The 17,163-nt window shown below is 49.9% G+C and overlaps 1 protein-coding gene and 1 long non-coding RNA gene across 3 annotated transcripts in view; one reads left to right on the top strand and one right to left on the bottom strand.

The window, feature by feature from the left end:
• RNF216 (ring finger protein 216) overlaps nucleotides 1-17,163 on the top strand; it is a 144,979-nt gene that overhangs the window by 71,921 nt on the left and 55,895 nt on the right. The gene's annotated exons all lie outside the window — the stretch shown is intronic.
• LOC132689639 (uncharacterized) lies at nucleotides 979-6,354 on the bottom strand. Its single transcript, XR_009615083.2, has 3 exons — nucleotides 6,246-6,354; nucleotides 1,112-1,210; nucleotides 979-1,073 (listed from the first exon to the last, which is right to left on the bottom strand). It is a non-coding gene; the product is annotated as an uncharacterized LOC132689639 (long non-coding RNA).

The raw sequence follows: 17,163 nt of genomic DNA, 5'->3' as shown, positions 1-17,163 counted from the left end.
GAACGCTCTCTTCTGTTGCTGCCAGAACCACAACAAATGACAACTTTCCGTTCTGTCATCTCTCTCAGCTCCACTGCTGGGCAAGCAATTCATTTTTCTACCATAAAAGGACAACGAAGCTTGTGTAGAGCCGCGGTGCCTTCTGCACTGCAGTGAAAAAGCAGAAGACAGCCTTGGAAAGAGCACACCTCTGGCTTAGGCCCGGCTGCGGGGCGGGGGGTGTCCGAGAGCAGGGCGTGGTGTGCCATCTGATGGGCAGCGTGAGGTCAGGACAGGTGTGGGTATCCTCGGCACTGGCCGAGCGGGACACGTGAATGTGTAGTTCAGACCCTGTTCGGAGGAGCTGCACTGGGCCTGCCCGCACGGCTCTGTGATCCTGGCCTCTGGTTTCCCGAATCTGTGATTGCGGGCGTTGGATCTGCAAGGGGTACCTGGGAGATCATGTGGCCCCGGCACCTTCATTGTGCAGGTGCAGGGAAGAGACTGAGTGCCAGGTTCGTGTAGCTTGAGGAAGACCTCCAGCTTATGTCTTTCAGTTACATGGGGACTCTGCAGAGATTCCAGGATAGGTCAAATCTGTGCGTGTCCTCAGTGGTCTGTTAGTATACCAATCGCCTCCGTTAATGATGGGCCACAGAAACCCGGACTAATAAAAGTACAGTTCTCAACTGGTGGGACTGCGTGTGAGTCAGCCAGGGTCTTTCAGAAAGTACCTACTTGTAGCCTTGTTACCTGTAAAATCCATGGGCCCTTGAGGTGATTGTAAGGAAATGTTGTTCGGGAATCAGTATAGGAGTAGGTAGGAAGCAAACGTTTAGCTGTTTCGACAACATGAGAGTGGGGCTGCGAAATTCCTGCCCCGTGCAGCCTGGTGAAGGAACCAGAATGCCAGCTCAGCACACATTAGCGGCAGCGCACAGCATGCTGTTTCAGCGGGAGCCCCACACCCCAGCACACCGCCCGCACAGACCTCTGCCCTGGGCCTCCGCCTTCTCTAGCTGAAGAGGACAGGTTCTCCGATTGAGCCAAAAACAGTGCCCACATCGTTTGGCCTGGCTCCCTTGAAGGTTTTCCTGTAAAGAGGAACTGAGATGTGTCATTTAAAACTTACCTTAACTCTTAACTGCACATCTGATTTCAGAGCGAATGCTGGAACTGACCCAAGCACATTCTTCGGGGAATAAAAACCATGTCCAAGAATCTTGCTGATCTGGAAATTTGGGAGGAAAGCAAGGGTTTTCAAGTTTAAACTTTATTACCCCGATAGTACTGGTGGTCAGAATAGATTGTCAGCTTGTTGGCTCAGAATCAGAAGTTAACTCAGAAGTCATTCCTGGAAGAGAATATCACCAAGTAGAGATGGCAGAAAGGAGCTCAGTATGAATGATTCAGTGTCACACATTCCTAGACCTTGTTGGAAACTGTAAGATGAGTTTAAACCTTACTGTTCCAGCAAATGAAGCAGTTGGGGAGGCAGTAGTGGTAAAATGGAGCGTTTACACAACTCTTTTTTAGCACGACCTGCCTGAATTCTTTTTTCTTTTTCTCAATAGTGTAAAACTTCTGAATCTTTTAAAGAGCTAGTTGGTATATTTTCCCCTGGCACTTCTCAAGATCTTCACTGCCCTCGAAATAAACAGGATAATGCCCCTCAAAATTTGTCTCCACTCTCTGTCTCCCACAATCTTTCCTTGTCGAAACCTTTGAAGCCTTTGTTTTTTTTTGTCAGCAGTAGCAAGTGAATTTCGTCTTACAGAACACTTACTAATTCTTATTAAGTGTAACTTTTATAAGGCTAATTGCTCAAGCAAATAGCATTTCCTTCTTGGATGGAGCCTCTCCCTCCCCATCCATCACTGTCTACACATGCTCGGGCGTCCTGGCTGTGCGGTGACCGGCTTAGAGACATCAGCCTGCTCGCTTCCTAATTTGGTCACAGTGTGCTTCGGGCAGCCTTGCCAGACTTAGAAAAACACAAACACAGGGAGTAGCTTTGATACAGCAGAGGGGGATTTCCTCTTATCAAAAGACCCACAGTTCGCCTCTTGTTTCCTCTAAAAAGAGGAAGTGACACTTCGGGAGGTTGTAGCTCACCCTGAAGTTCCCTCTTGAAGCCTGTGCCTTCAGGCTGGCCTCTTCCCAGCTAGCTCCTGCTCTTCCCTTCCTCATCCTTCTTCACGCCCCTCAGCATTTGCAGAGTTGTAATTTTATTCTTAAGGAATAAGAGGAATTCTAAGGAGTAAGGAATTTTCCATGACCGTGTTCACCAGCAGGAAACAAGTCAAGTACATTTTGGCGCATCCATACAGCGCTACACTGGGGGATGGCAGACTTTTTCCATGAAGGGCAAGACAGCCAGCAGTTGAGGCTTTTCCGACCGCATAGTCTCTGTCGCAGCTACTCGGTTCTGCCTTCGTACCTCGCGAGTCACCCTGGATGATATGTGAACAGTGAACGTGGCTGTGATCCAGTAACATGGTGTTTAGAAAAATGGGCAGCAGGCCACATTTGGCCCGTGAGCTCCCGTCAGTCAACTCCTGGCGTGCGCAATAAGATTTAGAAGGATGACATGGGTGTGGTGGTGCCACCGCTGAGCTGCCCCCGAGATGTATTAAGTGAAGAGAGCCAGGTGTAGAGTGGCGGGTGGGAATGGTACGTTTATATTCGGGTCTCAGGAGATATGTGTGGACACGTACAGAAGAACTGGGAGGATGGGCAGTTTCTTAAACTGGCCCCAGGAGTTGTGTCGGGGGAGGCACACGAAGGCGCAAGGGGTTGGGGAGTTATGCGTGTCTTGCTTTCTCAATTAAAAAATAGCCATCGTCTGGGTGGCTCAGTCGGTTAAGCGTCCGACTTCAGCTCAGGTCATCATCTCACGGTCTGTGAGTTCGAGCCCCGCATCAGGCTCTGTGCTGACAGCTCAGAGCCTGGAGCCTGCTTCGGATTCTGTGTCTCCCTCTCTCTTTGCCCCACCCCTGCTCATGCTCTGTCTCTCTCTGTCTCAAAAATGAATAAAAACATTTTTAAAAATTAAAAAAAAATAACGCACCCATTTTCATCAACCCAGTCACCTGAACTTTTAAAGCAAAAGGATTTTTATTTTGTTTTGTTGGCTTTAAGGAAACTTGCAGGGAAAGGTAGAAATGTGATTTGTAAACTGTGCTTGTGTGTTTTCAAGCCCATAGCCATTTCTCCCAGATCGTTGTGGGGGCTGACTTCACCTCCCTCAAAGAAGAGTGTGTGGCCTTAGGTTTTAGGTGAGGGGGTGGGGTTTCATGGCAAGTGGAAAGCGCTGGAACTCGGCTGCTCTGCCTTTCTTCTTCTCACGGGCTTTTGTGCAGGAGCCCCGTCTACGGCACGTGCTCAGGGGCTCCTGGACAGTACACAGCCAGTGAGAAAACCTTGGCCCTGAAGTCAGCCCCGTGGGGATAAATACAGCTTTCAGTAGTTATGATTCAAGACTGTTTCCAGCTGCTTCCTTTTCCCATAGAGACTATTTCTGACTCACAAGTAAGAATGGGTTCTGATTCACCTAAGCATTACGACGACCAGTTTTAAAAATTTCTGCCCTTGGTTGTGAAATTAGCAGATAAAGTTGTTACTCTCCTAGTACAGAAAAGTGCTCACTTTTGGTATGTGAGGGACAAATGAAAGGTTTAGTAGCAAATCCTTCTCTGCTTAAAAGACATTGAAGATAGGAACAGCTCAGGATGGGGCTCAGCCTTGCTTTGTAGTCCCTCCCCCATCTACCAAGCAAGTGTTTCTCAAATAGCTGTTCTAATCCTTTTCCAGGCCTGATTTGCAGGCTGTGTGCAGTCATTCAGTTCTTCTACGAACCTCTGCAGGAATGTGCGATATTGTACCTTTTGAAATCCTCCCCTCGCAACCCCTGTGATGGGGATTTGCAGAGATGCGGGAGCAGTTGTAACAACGCAGTCTTGTCTTCCGGGGGGGGAGGGGGGGGCGGTGCTGGCTGCCAAACCCAGGGCTTGTTCTGCATCGCTTGTCTTGACTTTCCTTTAAAAGCAGTAAGTGGGAAGGTACCAGTTCTGCTGAACAAGCAGGCATTGCCTTCCTAAGAGAAGTCATTTAGAACGTCGAAAATATGTTTGAAAGATACTGGTATAGTTTTCTCTGACCTCAATTTCATACACTAGTAACTCTCCAGCGCCAGAGACTTAGCACGGACACACTCCCTGCCAGGTGGCCAGAGACGTGTGTCCACTCCAGAAGAGCGGGCGAGCTTGAGCGAGGACAACTAGGAAGTTGTGCTTTGCCATACGTCTTGCCCTAAAGGGAAGCTGAGCGTTGCAGAAAATAGATTTAAATCTCTCTCTTTCTCTCCGTATCTCTCTCTTCCCACTCCTTTCATCTCTCTCTCTCTCTCTCTCTCACACACACATACTCTCCTCCTCTCCTCCCAAAACCACCTGCACGCCACCACCACCACCACACCCCTATCCCCGCCATAGCTCTCTCCGTTACCGCTTTTAACCTTGAAACCTCTGTTGTACACTTACGCATCCGTCCTGTTCCTGTTCTTGCATTATTAATGGGCCTGGAGCAGCCCAGCCAGAACGCTGACATTACTAATTACTGCTTATAACCGAGAAGGAAGGAGCAGGGAGTAAAGTGGGTCACAAGACACTGTCATAACAATAAAATACCGCTGTCGGGCAAAATTGCTCGGTGTCTGCGCTCTGTTGTCAGGGGTGGAGGTGGGCCTCCACCGCAGGCTGACCTGGCAGGGACCCTCCTGGTGGGAGGACAAATGCTCTTCACATCGGTCACCCCAGGCTCTCCGTGTCGGGGCACAGGGTTAGAGAAGGGGATTGGTCTCATTTCTCTTAGAACGTAAAAGCGTCTAGAATTCTTTCTCTGGCCGAACAACCTTTTGAAAACCGGCTCTTTGCACGGGTGGCGTGAGCCCAAAGGAAACACAGCAGGGTTGCAGAGGAGAGCGCAGAGGGCCGGCTCCGTCCTCTCGTGGCCGTGTGCCGTGTGCCGTGTGCCCAGTGCTTGGGTCAGCCCTTCCCCTCCGGGGCCGGGTCTCTCATCTGGCGAGTTTGTGCGTTCAGGTGTGGACATCTGTGCCGTGAGATGTAAGCTTGGTGGAGCACACAAGTGACGTGCACTCACCCCGGCATCCGGGGCCACGGACGGAGTGGCGTCAGAGAAGGGTCCTGCGCTTAACTCTGCCCTCGGCCCGTCAGGGCCCTTGCCCCCACCAGCCCCGTGCGTTCGGAGGGCTTGTGTGGTGCTTGCTGACGAGCATGGAAGGCACTTGGGCCGGCGTGCCCAGTGCCAGCTGCAGCGCCACCTCCCACGCTGTGAGCCGTGTGGGCTTCGCGAACCTCAGCCCAAATCCACCCCGCTTCTGAGCAGCACCAGCTGTGTCTTCCGGAGGAACGGGGAGCAGAAAGGGACTTTAAGGATGTGAGTAAAAGAAAATAAACTCAGGGGCGCCTCGGTGGCTCAGTCGGTTAAGCCTCCGACTTCGGCTCGGGTCACGACCTCGTGGTTCGTGAGTTTGAGCCTCGCGTCGGGCTCTGTGCTGACAGCTCAGAACCTGGAGCCTGCTTCCGATTCTGTATCTCCCTCTCTCTCTCTCTCTGATCCTCCCCCACTCACGCTTGTTGTCCCTCTCTCTCAAGAATAAAAACTTTTTTTAAATAAAAAGAAAATAAATAAATAAACTCAAACTCTGTCAACTTGGGTTACCCGCCCCTTCGGCGTGCCACTTTCGTGAACTCTGCACGTCTGCCTTCTTTTACTCGCGTGCTGGCATGGAATCCCGGTCCTGAACCTAGATTTCTCACACTGTGCAACCTTGGCTTGTAGAAAGCCCAGGAGAAAAGGAAAACTACTTTGAAATCGTATTTTTCAATTGTTGGAAAGCATGAAAGCCCATTTTGAAAGGACACAAAGTTTCGATTTTTCTTGAAAATAGCTTCAGAAAGTGAGGAATTCTTGGTCACTTGACCGTGGAGCTGAGCGACAAGGTAGGTTTCTAGGTGCCCTGCCTCCTCATCTTGAGGTGACTTGCCTTTCTCTTTTCTTCTTAAATATTACAAATGCGGCCACAGTTGAACAGAGTGCTGGCGTGAGTCACGGTGTTCAAAACTGAAAGTAAATCCTGTCACTTTCCCGTATGGCACACACCAGCCAGATGCTTGAAACAGGCTGTGTGGGAGGGGCAGGTGTCCCCAGGCAGCAGCTCTACGCGGCGCACGCGCAGAACTCACCTGTCCCCTCGTCCTGCCCTCCCGTCCTTCCACAAGGGACGGAGCCACAGCAGAATCAGAGACAGCCTCAGCTTTCTAGATCCACTTGATGAAAAAAGGCTATTTCCTTTATTCGGTTCTTTGAACTTTTTTCTCTGTTTCCTCATTCGGTAAGCGTTCGAGTTCAGAGCCTATTAAATTTTACTTTAAAGGGCACAGCAGTCGTCACAGTAACATTAGCTGTTAACCATTCAGGAGCCTGTGTCATACTTTATCAAAAGCAGCCCTTTTTTTTTAAGCTTATTTATTTATGGAGAGAGAGAGAGAGAGAGTGCGTACATGCGTGAGCAGGGGAGGGGCACAGAGAGAGAGAATCCCAAGCAGGCTCTGAGCTGTCAGCACTGAGCCTGACACGGGTCTGGAACCCATAAACCGCGAGATCATGACCTGAGCCGAAATCAAGAGTCCGATGCCTAACTGAGCCACCCAGGCACCCCAAAAGCAACCCTTTTTCATAAGAATGTGAAATAGGTAAATTAAGAATGGCCCAGTGCTAGAATCGCCAACAAATTTTACGTAACTCATTCCAAAAAAAACTAAGATGGACCTATAGGTACTGATCAAGAAACCTCTGTAAGAAATGCACCATCAAGTGAAAACAGCAAGGTGCGGTGTGTACACTGAGCATTTGGCTCCTTCTGTGTGAATGGAAAGCGTTTATCTGTTAAGTGTGTGTATCTTCTGGAATGAAACACAAACTGCTGAAGGAAGGCTTGAAACCAGAGGAGTGCGCTTTGCCTTCATGTGTGCCTTTTGTGTTTCTTAGTGGCTTGTGCACGGGTGTGTTTGCTCTCCCCAGTAATCTCTGAGATTAAAACAAAACAAAACAACCAACAGCTCCAGGACAGAAAACCCTTTTCCCCTGACATTCAGTCTGTCTGGAATGAGCCAGTCAGTAGCTCCTGCTTCCATTTCTTTGCAGCTCTTGGCTATGTGAGCGTGTCATATTATGTACAGTATGCAGCCCTCTTCATTTACTATCTACTTTTTATAGTTTTTTCCTCTATTCTCCCAACGTTAAATAATCGAAGGAAGACTAATCATTGCTGGAAATGCCTTTCAGTTTTTACACTTTCAGTTCTGTGCTTTGAACAGCAGAATGAAAGCCTGGTGTCCTCACAGGCCAGCAGTAGGAATCCAGGACTTGAAGCAGGAGTGTCTTCCGTTAATACTCTCATGACTGTTCCAAGAAGACTCGGCAGAGCTTCCTGCAGTTTCGATGGTGAAGTTCCATCTCACTCACTTGACCTGCACGCCCTCTCCATCTGTGAGACCTGGCGTTGTGTCAGGGTCCGTATCTGCAGTCGCGCAGAAGTGAGATTCACAAGGCAGAAACTTCTGATGTTTCTGTGTCCTAAGTTTTCTCAGTTACGGAACAAGATCAATACACAGGAGGCAAAGACTTCATTGATCGGACATACCCATTCCTCTGACGCTTATTTACCGCTCCACTCGCCTCTCTGGTTTCATTGCCAAATGACAGTGAGACTTCTGGGCATAACCTGTGTGGTCTAGCTCAGTCCTTCAGTCTTTCAGTAACTTGGTTTCCTCATCTGCACAACGGGTATAATGATACATACCTGTGTCACGGGGTGGCCTGAGGATTGATGGGGGGAGGGTGTTTGTAAGATTCTTAGGTGGCCCCTTTAATATTCAGGTCCTTGCAATACAGGTGGGTTCATTCATCTTCTCCCTCTCATGGGGCTTGGGAAATAAACGAAAGGCGAGTTTTTTTTATTCTTGATTTCTCCGCATTTATCTAGTTTTTCTCCCCCTGGAACGAAATGTGCCTACGTCAGCATCTTGCAAGGGGCAGAAGAGAAACTTAAGATGCTGTTTAGATCCGCCGGTATTGGTATGAGAATCCTTCTACTGTATCTTTGTCCAAAAATAGATACAAAGAGACTCTGTTTTCTGGGAACTCCACCTGTTCCCTTAATTTCTAGTTTTGGGTTTGAACCTGGTATTCCTGACAGATTAACATTCAGTTGACCATGGTAATGAATCCATGCTTCTGCTTTTATCTTGTTAAGATTTTCTGTAAGTAAACTTCCATGACCACAAATACCACTACCTTGGAAAGATTTGTTGACAGGCTTTCCAAACCCAGCTGTCTGAGCTCGGGGTGTTATACAAATTACTGTAGACTGGGCGGCTTAAACAACAAACATTCGTTTCTTGCAGTCTGGAGGCTGGGAAGTTCAAGTTCAAGGTGCCAGCAGATTCAGTTCCTGTGAGGGCCCACCTTCTGGTTTGCAGATGGCTGACTTCTCTATGTGTCGTCGTGGCAGAGCAGAGAGCCGGGTCTCTTCTAAGTGTCTCTTCTAAGGAATCCCATTCATGAGGGCTCCACCCACCTCCTGTTACCATCACATCAGGGGTGTTAGGATTTCACATAAGAATTTTGCAAGGACACAAACATTCAGTCCATAGCACCAGCTCCTGTATTTTTTAAGAAGTAGTTGATAACAACAGTTCTCACAGAGCCCATCGAGCAATTTAGACAAATCACGGGAGCACACTGAGTGATTGGGCCCGCGTTGTGACAGCCTTTCCTGGAGGTGCTGCTGGTTCGGACCTGTAGCATTTAATCGGAGAACTGATGCCGTTCAGACTACTTGCTCTGTGACCATCAGCCTATCATTCACTCTGATTTTCCTCATCAGAAAAATGGACATGCTAATTCCTGTTGCCCTTTCCAGGGTGGTTGTGAGGCAGTGGGGTCCCATGAAAGGGGAGAGCTCTTCAGAGACCCCACAGCGGCAGTTCCTGGAGGGTTTTGGCAATTATGCCGTGTTTTAGGATTGGAACATTGGGTGTCTTCCCTCTAAGACACACGATAGGTTGGGCTGACCAGTCTCTCTCGGTGGTTGATTAGCAAAGGAAAGGTTATTCCTGGAAGATGACACAATGTGTGTGTTTTAATAAGGAAATAGAAGAGAGGATTCCAGAGCAACAGAAGCCAAGAACTTTTCAAGCCATGTGTGAGGGCTGCCCTGTCGGGACCCCAAGGAGTGAGGACCAGGGAGATTCCAGACTAAGTGAGGGTTATCACTGGGCAAATTATGTGGAGCCTGGAAACTGAAGATGTTTATCAAGGCACATTTTTCTAAAAGGTGCTCAGGATGGCCAGAGATTGTAGCTACATTCTTTCTGCCATGTTTTTACAACGTGCGCTTCACTGGATTTTTTACATAGTTTTCTATGAGGTCAGCACTTAGAACGCATTATAATGCTACGAATGTAAAGAATTCACATATTGAGAACGTTTTGCTTTTGTCCAAGCCTTCTTAACATACATATTTAATTACAAGGCATGAGGATTAATGGGGCTTTGAATATTTAAAGCTCTTTTCCCAAGATTAATTTGATTTAATTACTCCTGAGCTCAGCGTTTGCAGCTTGGTGCCTTGCCGTTTGGATGTGTCTGTGCGAGGAGAGGGGCTCAAGCGTACTTCCCTGCCTGCCAAGCCCCTCCCCTTTTATTGTCAGCTTATCACTTTGTCCTTTGAGTTTGGGGAAGAAAGAGAAAGGTAGCAGAAGTTGCCTCTGTGGAGTTCATCTTCCAGCTTGCTGTATTTTCGTAGTAGTTATGTTTAGTGTGCGTCTCTTAGCATCCAGGAAAATAAGGTCACAGAACGATTTCTACAGCCCTGCCCTTCCAGAGACTTAAAAATACTCTCACACCCTGGGTTCCTTCAACCCTGCTGGCCCGTGTGGAGAGGAGGGATCGCACAGGCCCCAAAAGAGCTCAGACCCCAGACAGGGGCCAGGGGGAGTCTCCTCTCCTAACTGATCGCTGTTACCCATCTAGTTGTGAAGGCAGAAGAGGCCCGAGAGCCTGTGGGGCAAAGGGAAGGGGGTGACTTTGTTGCAGGTGAGTGTGTCCTTTCCACCTCAGGCCGCCACCGCCAGCAGAGCCACCCCTGTGTCCCCACATCTGCGGTGGATGACGACTGTGGGGAGCCTCCCCGGTTTCTACAGCCCGGGTCCAGTGGCTGAAGGCTCACTCCCTTTCTGCTGTGGGCTGTCTCCCTGTGGGAGGCATCGTGTGGAGTGAGCAGCCGGTAGCAAAGGTGGTGAGGTTATGGGGGCGCAGAGGGCTAACCAGCAGAAGCTGGCTTCCTCCGGTCGCAGCCCACCTTCAGCAGTGCCGGGCACTTGTGCTCAGCCTGCGCGAGTGGACAGGGTGTTGAATGATGGCCCTTCCCCACGCAGCCTGAACCTGGACCTGGGGTGCAGCCGCAGACCACCCCGGCCAGAGTTCATGTTTCCTTCTTGCTGGAGGAGAGGACCCTACGACGGCAAAGGTTTTGTGCCTTGAACAGATGCTGTTTGGGAGCCCATTGAATAGCTGTTAAGATATCCGTAGAGGCGGCTCTGCTCCCCTCTGCCCAGGACACAGGCACCTGGGCCTTGAGTAGAACTGAGGACACTACACAACTCCTCGGGTCGATCTTCGCTACCGCTGACACAAGCCAGGCTTGCTTTCCAGAAACCCCAGGGAGCGTCATGCTCCAGGAGTGATGGCCGGTGCTTCCTAGAGCAGGTCAGGAAAAACAGAAATCTGGCACTAGTCTGAACATCAGGATGGTTTTGTTTGTTTTTGTGTTTTAATGCATAGGCTCGGCTTAGAGAGCCCATGTTCAGCTATCACAAGTCACTGCCAGATACTGGCTAGGCTGAATTGCTTTTCTACTCCCTTGTTCTTCACACATCACCGTCTGCTTTTTTATCTAGTCCTTAACTCAGCCATGGCCAACCTTCTCACCGTATGTAACTCGTCATATCCTAATGTTACTCTTCCTTTAAGCAAAAGCTTCCCTGCCCTGTCCCCATCCGTTTGGAATGAAGCTGGAGAATCCTGTCTCTCATTTGTCTATGTGAGAATGGCCAGAGTAACTAGGATATAAACTCTGCTCAGCTCATTATAAGCTTTTTGCAGATTTTGTCCCAAAATATTGATGGGACTGCCAGCAACCCCACATCCTCCCCAAATAATTATACGATTAATTTATTATCTGCTGCTGTGTTGGGCTCTTTAAAAGTTATTCCCAGTCCTCAGAGTAACCCTGAGAGAGATGTCATTACCCCCATTTTACCAGATGGGGACGCTGGGGCCAGTGGGGCAACCCAGTCACGGGGGGAGCCGGCAGCATGGGTGGCGAATGGATTCACCCAAGGCAGAACAAAGGAGATAAAAGTTTATTGAATACACCGCAAGGGAGCAGCTGGCGGGAGAGCAAAGGAGAGACTGCCAGGAGACAGTGGTGGGGGGATTTGGTTAAGAGGGGAGTGACGAGGGATGGGAACGGATAGAATTTTCCTTTTGGGGACCCATGCCCAGTTACAAGTAGCCCTTTGGTCAGCTAGGGCCCTTTTCAAGGTCAGTTGCTTAATGAGCCTGTTTGCATTCAGCCCAGTGGTCACTGTGGGCCCTTTTACCTTACTCAGATTCCCATTGCTCAAGCGGGTTGCCTAAAAGCAGCCTCTTCCTGGCTCAGAAGTTAAGTACATACCCATAGAGGGCACAGCTGTTTAGAAGGTTCTAGTGGCATAGTTAAGATTATGACGCCCCTGTGCCTGTGGCCGACGTGACTTCACACGGAGAGTAAGGAGATAACGTTGTACCTACGTTGGCGTGGTGAGGAGTGTGGGAGGCACCACCCGTTCCTCTTGTCCCTGCATGAGGATAGCAGCTGTCATTTATTGGGCACACACAGTTTTCTCATTGATCTTTACAGGAATCCTGCCAGGTATTTGCTTTCCCCATTTTTATTGATGAGGAAGCAGAGAGAGCAAGACTTGCTTAGTGTCACACAGATCCCTTTGGTCCCTGTCCTCTCTTCCTAACGTGATGCTGTGTTTTTAGCATTTGCTTTTTGCCATAAGATCATAATCATTCCATGTGTACAGTGTCATGCCCAGGTTTTGTTGTGGTTTTTTGTTTGTTTGTTTGTTTGTTTGTTTGTTTGTTTTTTTACTTAGCATGACCTGAACCCTTTCTGCATTCTTAAACAGTTTGCAAGCCTGTGTCATGGGTGGTTATCATTCCGTCAGACAAATGTGCCTCAGTTTATTACATGTGCCCTGGGTCCGAGGTAAAAGGCGTTTTCTGCTTTTGCTGCTGCAAGTGACACAGTGCATGGCTTTGTATGTAAAGCCTTTTCTTTTTTAGAATTATTCCTTAGGATAGATCCCTAGAGGAAGACTCCTAGGTCCAAGAGAATCCATTTTCTCGAGACTTCCAAAATTCTTTCCAAAAGGGTTGCACACAGTTCCCTCCAGTACGTGCTGCTTATTTTCAAAAATGTCATAGTCTATTCTTCAGCTCAGAGACTGGCTGCCCTTCCAAAGGGACACTGACAGCTGTGAAGGGCTACTCCGTGAAGTGGCCTTTGAGGTGTTTCCAGAGGATTTCAAGACAAAATAGGAATTTTTAGAGTCCACATTTGAGCAAAAGCAAGTGTGGGCCGACACCTAGCTACAGAGTCCACCGGCTGGGCCGTTTAGAAAAGGGAGAGCGTGCGCGTACTTGGTCCCGGCAACACAGCACCTACTGCGGTCTCGGTTATCTTGAGAGGTCAGGGGCACTTGCTTGTTAAGTGCAGGCGTCTCTGGGGGGAAGAAACTGTGGGAAAAGAACAAAAACAGTCAGATGTGCCCGTGAAGCTGTGTCTTGAGGGTGTGTGAACCTGTTCCCTCAAGGTTGGTGGTGGCTCAGGGAGTTTGTTGCCTTCAGTCACACTTGTAGCATTCTTTAGAAGATCCTTAGGGGCACCCTTTGAGGGCACTATCTTAGTTCTGAACTTGCTTTTTAAGTTTGGTCTTTTCCCTTCCCGTTCTAGATCTGTTTCCCATTTAGAAAATCAGCACTAGAGTGTGTCACTTGATTGGACACCCAGGCCAGTGAATAATGTACTGAAGAAGTTGGCCAGTGCTGTCTGTGGCATGTGGAAGTTGTGACCAGTGACGCTGGGGCCAGCTCACCAGGTACAGCTGTCCCAAGTTGAGTCACAGGATTCCTTGTTGACACCTCCCGAGTAATATGGACAGAGAAGGGTTCATGCGGTGACAGTTGATAGGCTTAGGAAGGAAGAGGGTGCCTGTCCTTGGTGCTGACGCTCCTGCCTTCCTGCCTGACCTCTGAGGCTTTGAGAAAACCCTTGGAATAAACTAGAGAGAAACGTGCACTGAAACGGGGCTAGTGGTTTTTCTCCCAGAAGCTTAGAAGCTGTTAGAGACATGGCAGAAGGCCCTGGAGGGAAAGTAAGAACCAAAATCTAAGCTCCTTCTATGGTCCCAGCCAGAAATGGTAGTGGTCTCTAGACACAGACAGGAGTGGAAGAAAGTGGTGCCTGGGTGGCTCAGTCAGGTAAGCGTCCGACTCTTGGTTTCTGCTCCGGTCACGATCTCACGGTTCATGGAATTGAGCCCCATGTCAGGCTCTGTGCCGACAGCGTGGAGCCTGCTTGGGATATTCTCTTTCTCTCTCTCTCTCCCCCCCCCCCTCAAAATAATACACATTTTTGTTAGTAAAAGGAGTAGAGAGATCTGAGGTGGAACTGGAAGTACTAGCTAGTGGGCAGTAGCATCCTTTAGTGATACAGGGCAGAGAAAACAGCTTTGTGGGGAGGCAGGGGCATCCCAGTTCGTGTTTCAGACATATCTAAATGCCTTTTAGATGTCCCAGTGGAAACGTGCGGCCAGGTGGAGGTGCAAGCCTGCCACTCGGGAGCTGTCAGAGCCTCAGAGCCTGGGCCCAGTGAGGCAGGAGGGGCCTGACTGGTTTTGCCTGGGGAGTTGGAGATCATGGGGAAGCGGCTCCAGGACCGGACCTGGAATGCTGCTGGAAAGCTGGGGCAGAGGAGTAGGAGAGGCTCCCAGAAAAGGACACGGCTTATTCAAAGCGTTTCTGAGAGCTGGTGGGGAGGTGACGTGGCTGGGAAGTGGCCGGTCCCTGTGGGAAGTCCATCCAGGGTGGGAAACGGGAGTGATGTGATCACATCGCGTGTTTCAGAAGGCTGTTCTGGCGGTAGTGTGGAGGACGGACTGGAGGTGAGGGCAGCTCAAGGCATGAAGACAGTCTGCGCACCCCACCCCGGGCAGCCGCACTGCTGTCCCCGCCCAGGGTCCATCTGCGGCCAGCAGAAAAGCAGATACGGACGGGCCAGCCTGTGAAGTGGGAAGGTGGCTGGCTCTGGATCCTGTGTGATGGTCTTCTAGCTGCTCCCGGGCCAATTCTAAAGGCACTCCTCTTGCTGTTTCCTTAAGACCAGCGGTTTAAAAAAAAATGTGTTTTTAACACTTATTCATTTTTGAGAGTGAGACAGAGCATGAGCAGAGGAGGGGCAGAGAGAGAGGGAGACACAGAATCCGAAGCAGGCTCCAGGCTCCGAGCTGTCAGCACAGGGCCCGACATGGGACGAATGACCTGAGCTGAAGTCGAACGCTTAACTGACTGAGCCACCCAAGACCCACAGTTTTAAATGTGCACACATGCACATACGCTCCTTCTCTGAGTCCTTTCCTTTCCTTTCTTTTTCCTTTCTTTTTCCTTTCTTTTTCCTTTCCCCTTGCATCCTGCAGCAGTACATTCCACTGGCAGATTCTACAGCAGGAATGTTCTTTCACTTGCTTGATTTCAGTGGTTTGATTTTATGATATGTTGCCACAGTACCTGGAGCTCAGGCCTTGTCAAATATCTGTTTGTGTGGTGCAGACGTCAACCCCCAGAAACGTGAGGCAATGAGGACTACGGTGGGGCATTCTGGTCAGCTTTCTTCCTACCAAAAGGCCCCGCCCATCTCCCCCTGGCTTCCTAACAGCCCATGGCAGTGAGTCTGTCTCTAGTGTGTCCACACGGTGTCCTCACCTGCATGCCTCAGTCCTCATAGCGTATCCCTGGGAGGTTGGCCAGGCAGCGGTGTTCCCTGTACAGCGCCGCTCTGGGCCGAGGGATCTGCCCAAAGTTCCCAGACTTTGGCAGAGCAGGCGGTGCGGTGCGTCCAGTGCTGCCAATGGGGCGGCCTGAGCAGGGCCTCCCGTGTTCGGACCCCAGCCCCTGCCCTCGGTAGCTGAGTGGTATTACACTGCCCGCTCCACCCTGTGCCGCAGTCTCATCTGGAAGAACAGGGAGGAAAATAGCACCCCTGGGGGAAGGTCTGTTACAGGGATCGGGGACCAAATGACTTAACGTAAGAAGATGCTTAGTCCATGAGCGCTCAGTGAATGCTGCCTGTTGTCATTCATCCTGCTGCGTATCTCAGCTCCTACTCCTAGACTGGGCAACTTGACTCAGCCATCTTTTCAGTATTCTGTACTTGTGGCTCGCATAAATTTCCTTGTTGCTCTGCTCACGGCCAGTTCCAATCCCTGGGTGGTCAGGGTTAGCGGAAAGCAACCGGTAAACTGTCCACTGCCTGTGTCTCCACACCCTCCGCTCTAGCACAGCATATTCGTTTTCCTTGGCTGTCTCTGCAGATCTACTTTTTAGCCCCCTTTGCTCTCATTTTCTGTCAGCTCTCTTGATTTCCCTCTGCCTTTTAAATTTTTCTTTTTATGTTTTATTTTTTATGTTTGAGAGAGAGCCAGAGAGACACGGAGCGAGTAGGGGATGGGCAGAGACACAGAGACAGAATCCGAAGCAGGCTCCAGGCTCCAAGCTGTCAGCACAGAGCCCGACGCGGGGCTGGAACTCAGGAACCTTGAGATCACGACCTGAGCCGAAGTCGGACACCTAACCGACTGAGCCACCCAGGTGCCCCTTCCCTCTGCCTTATAAGTTAGAGAAGCCAGCTCCCACTTGGTGAGCTGGTGTCCAGAAACAGGCTCTGTCACCTTCTGTGTAAAGGGCCTCTCCATCCTGTCTTCTTGCTGGAGACCCCCATGGGACCTGGTGTTCCTGCAGCTGCGCTGGAGGGGCCCAGGCCGTGAGCAGTTGTGACGGCAGCAATGCAGAACAGCAGCTGACATTTATGGTCACCGCTGTGTGCCGTCACCCTGTACGTGCTGGAGATGGTTGTCTCATCCGATCCCGTAGCCCCGTTATATCCCCTGTTATAGAATGAGACTGCAGAAACCGAAGCTGGGAGAGCTGAGGCACCCACCTGCCTGTGCTCACCATTTAGTAAGTGACCAAGGCAGACTGCCCACATGTGCCTAGCGTTCCTGACCACAGGTTATGTGGGGAAGCCCTGTCACACTCATCTGTCTGAATCCCACTTTTGTTTTCTGTGTGACAAGATTAACAGTGTGTGCTTGGCTAGGCTGTGATGCTACTTGGGGGATTTTCTTAGGCAGATCCTTGACTTTTAGTTCCCTTCCTGAGACTGGTCACAGGCTTTAATGTTCTGCAGACCCTGTTGATGAGATGTGAATAAAATATTAACATTGCAGGAGCTCAAATGACAGAAAGCTGCGTTGTACATTTCTCTGCATGTGGATATTTGAAATGAATTGAAAGCCTTGTAGACGGCAGCAGGTGGGTAGGTTCCTGAGGGAGATTTTCTTTACTCTAGTGAGGAGCTAACATTTGCAGCAGGCAGGCAGCAGAGGGCCCCCGAGCCTCACCAAAAAAATCTAGATTCCGGCCTTAGCTGGATGCTCGCCAGGTACCAAGCCAGCGAGTGTCCTTTGGCGTAGTAGGGAAGCATTCAGACGAGCCTGCACTGGAGTACTCCTCTCTCAGCTGGGAGGAAACCCCAGCACCTCCAACATCAAGATAGGAGTCAAGTAGAAGGTAGAAATTGCAGTTAATTATAGAAGAATAGTGCAGAGTCTGGTGACCTGATAGTCACGTGTGGTTTTGCTTTGAGGGTAGGGCACGGGATTGTGTGCCATCGTATGTAAAGGAGTTAACCCACCGGCTTCTGCAGGA

The sequence above is a fragment of the Panthera onca genome, chromosome E3 (genome assembly GCF_046562875.1).
Source record: "Panthera onca isolate mPanOnc1 chromosome E3, mPanOnc1 haplotype 2, whole genome shotgun sequence".
NCBI classification, from domain to species: Eukaryota; Metazoa; Chordata; class Mammalia; order Carnivora; family Felidae; genus Panthera; species Panthera onca.
The sequence above is the reverse complement of the archived record's forward strand: the minus strand, read 5'-3'. Positions and strand labels throughout refer to the sequence as shown.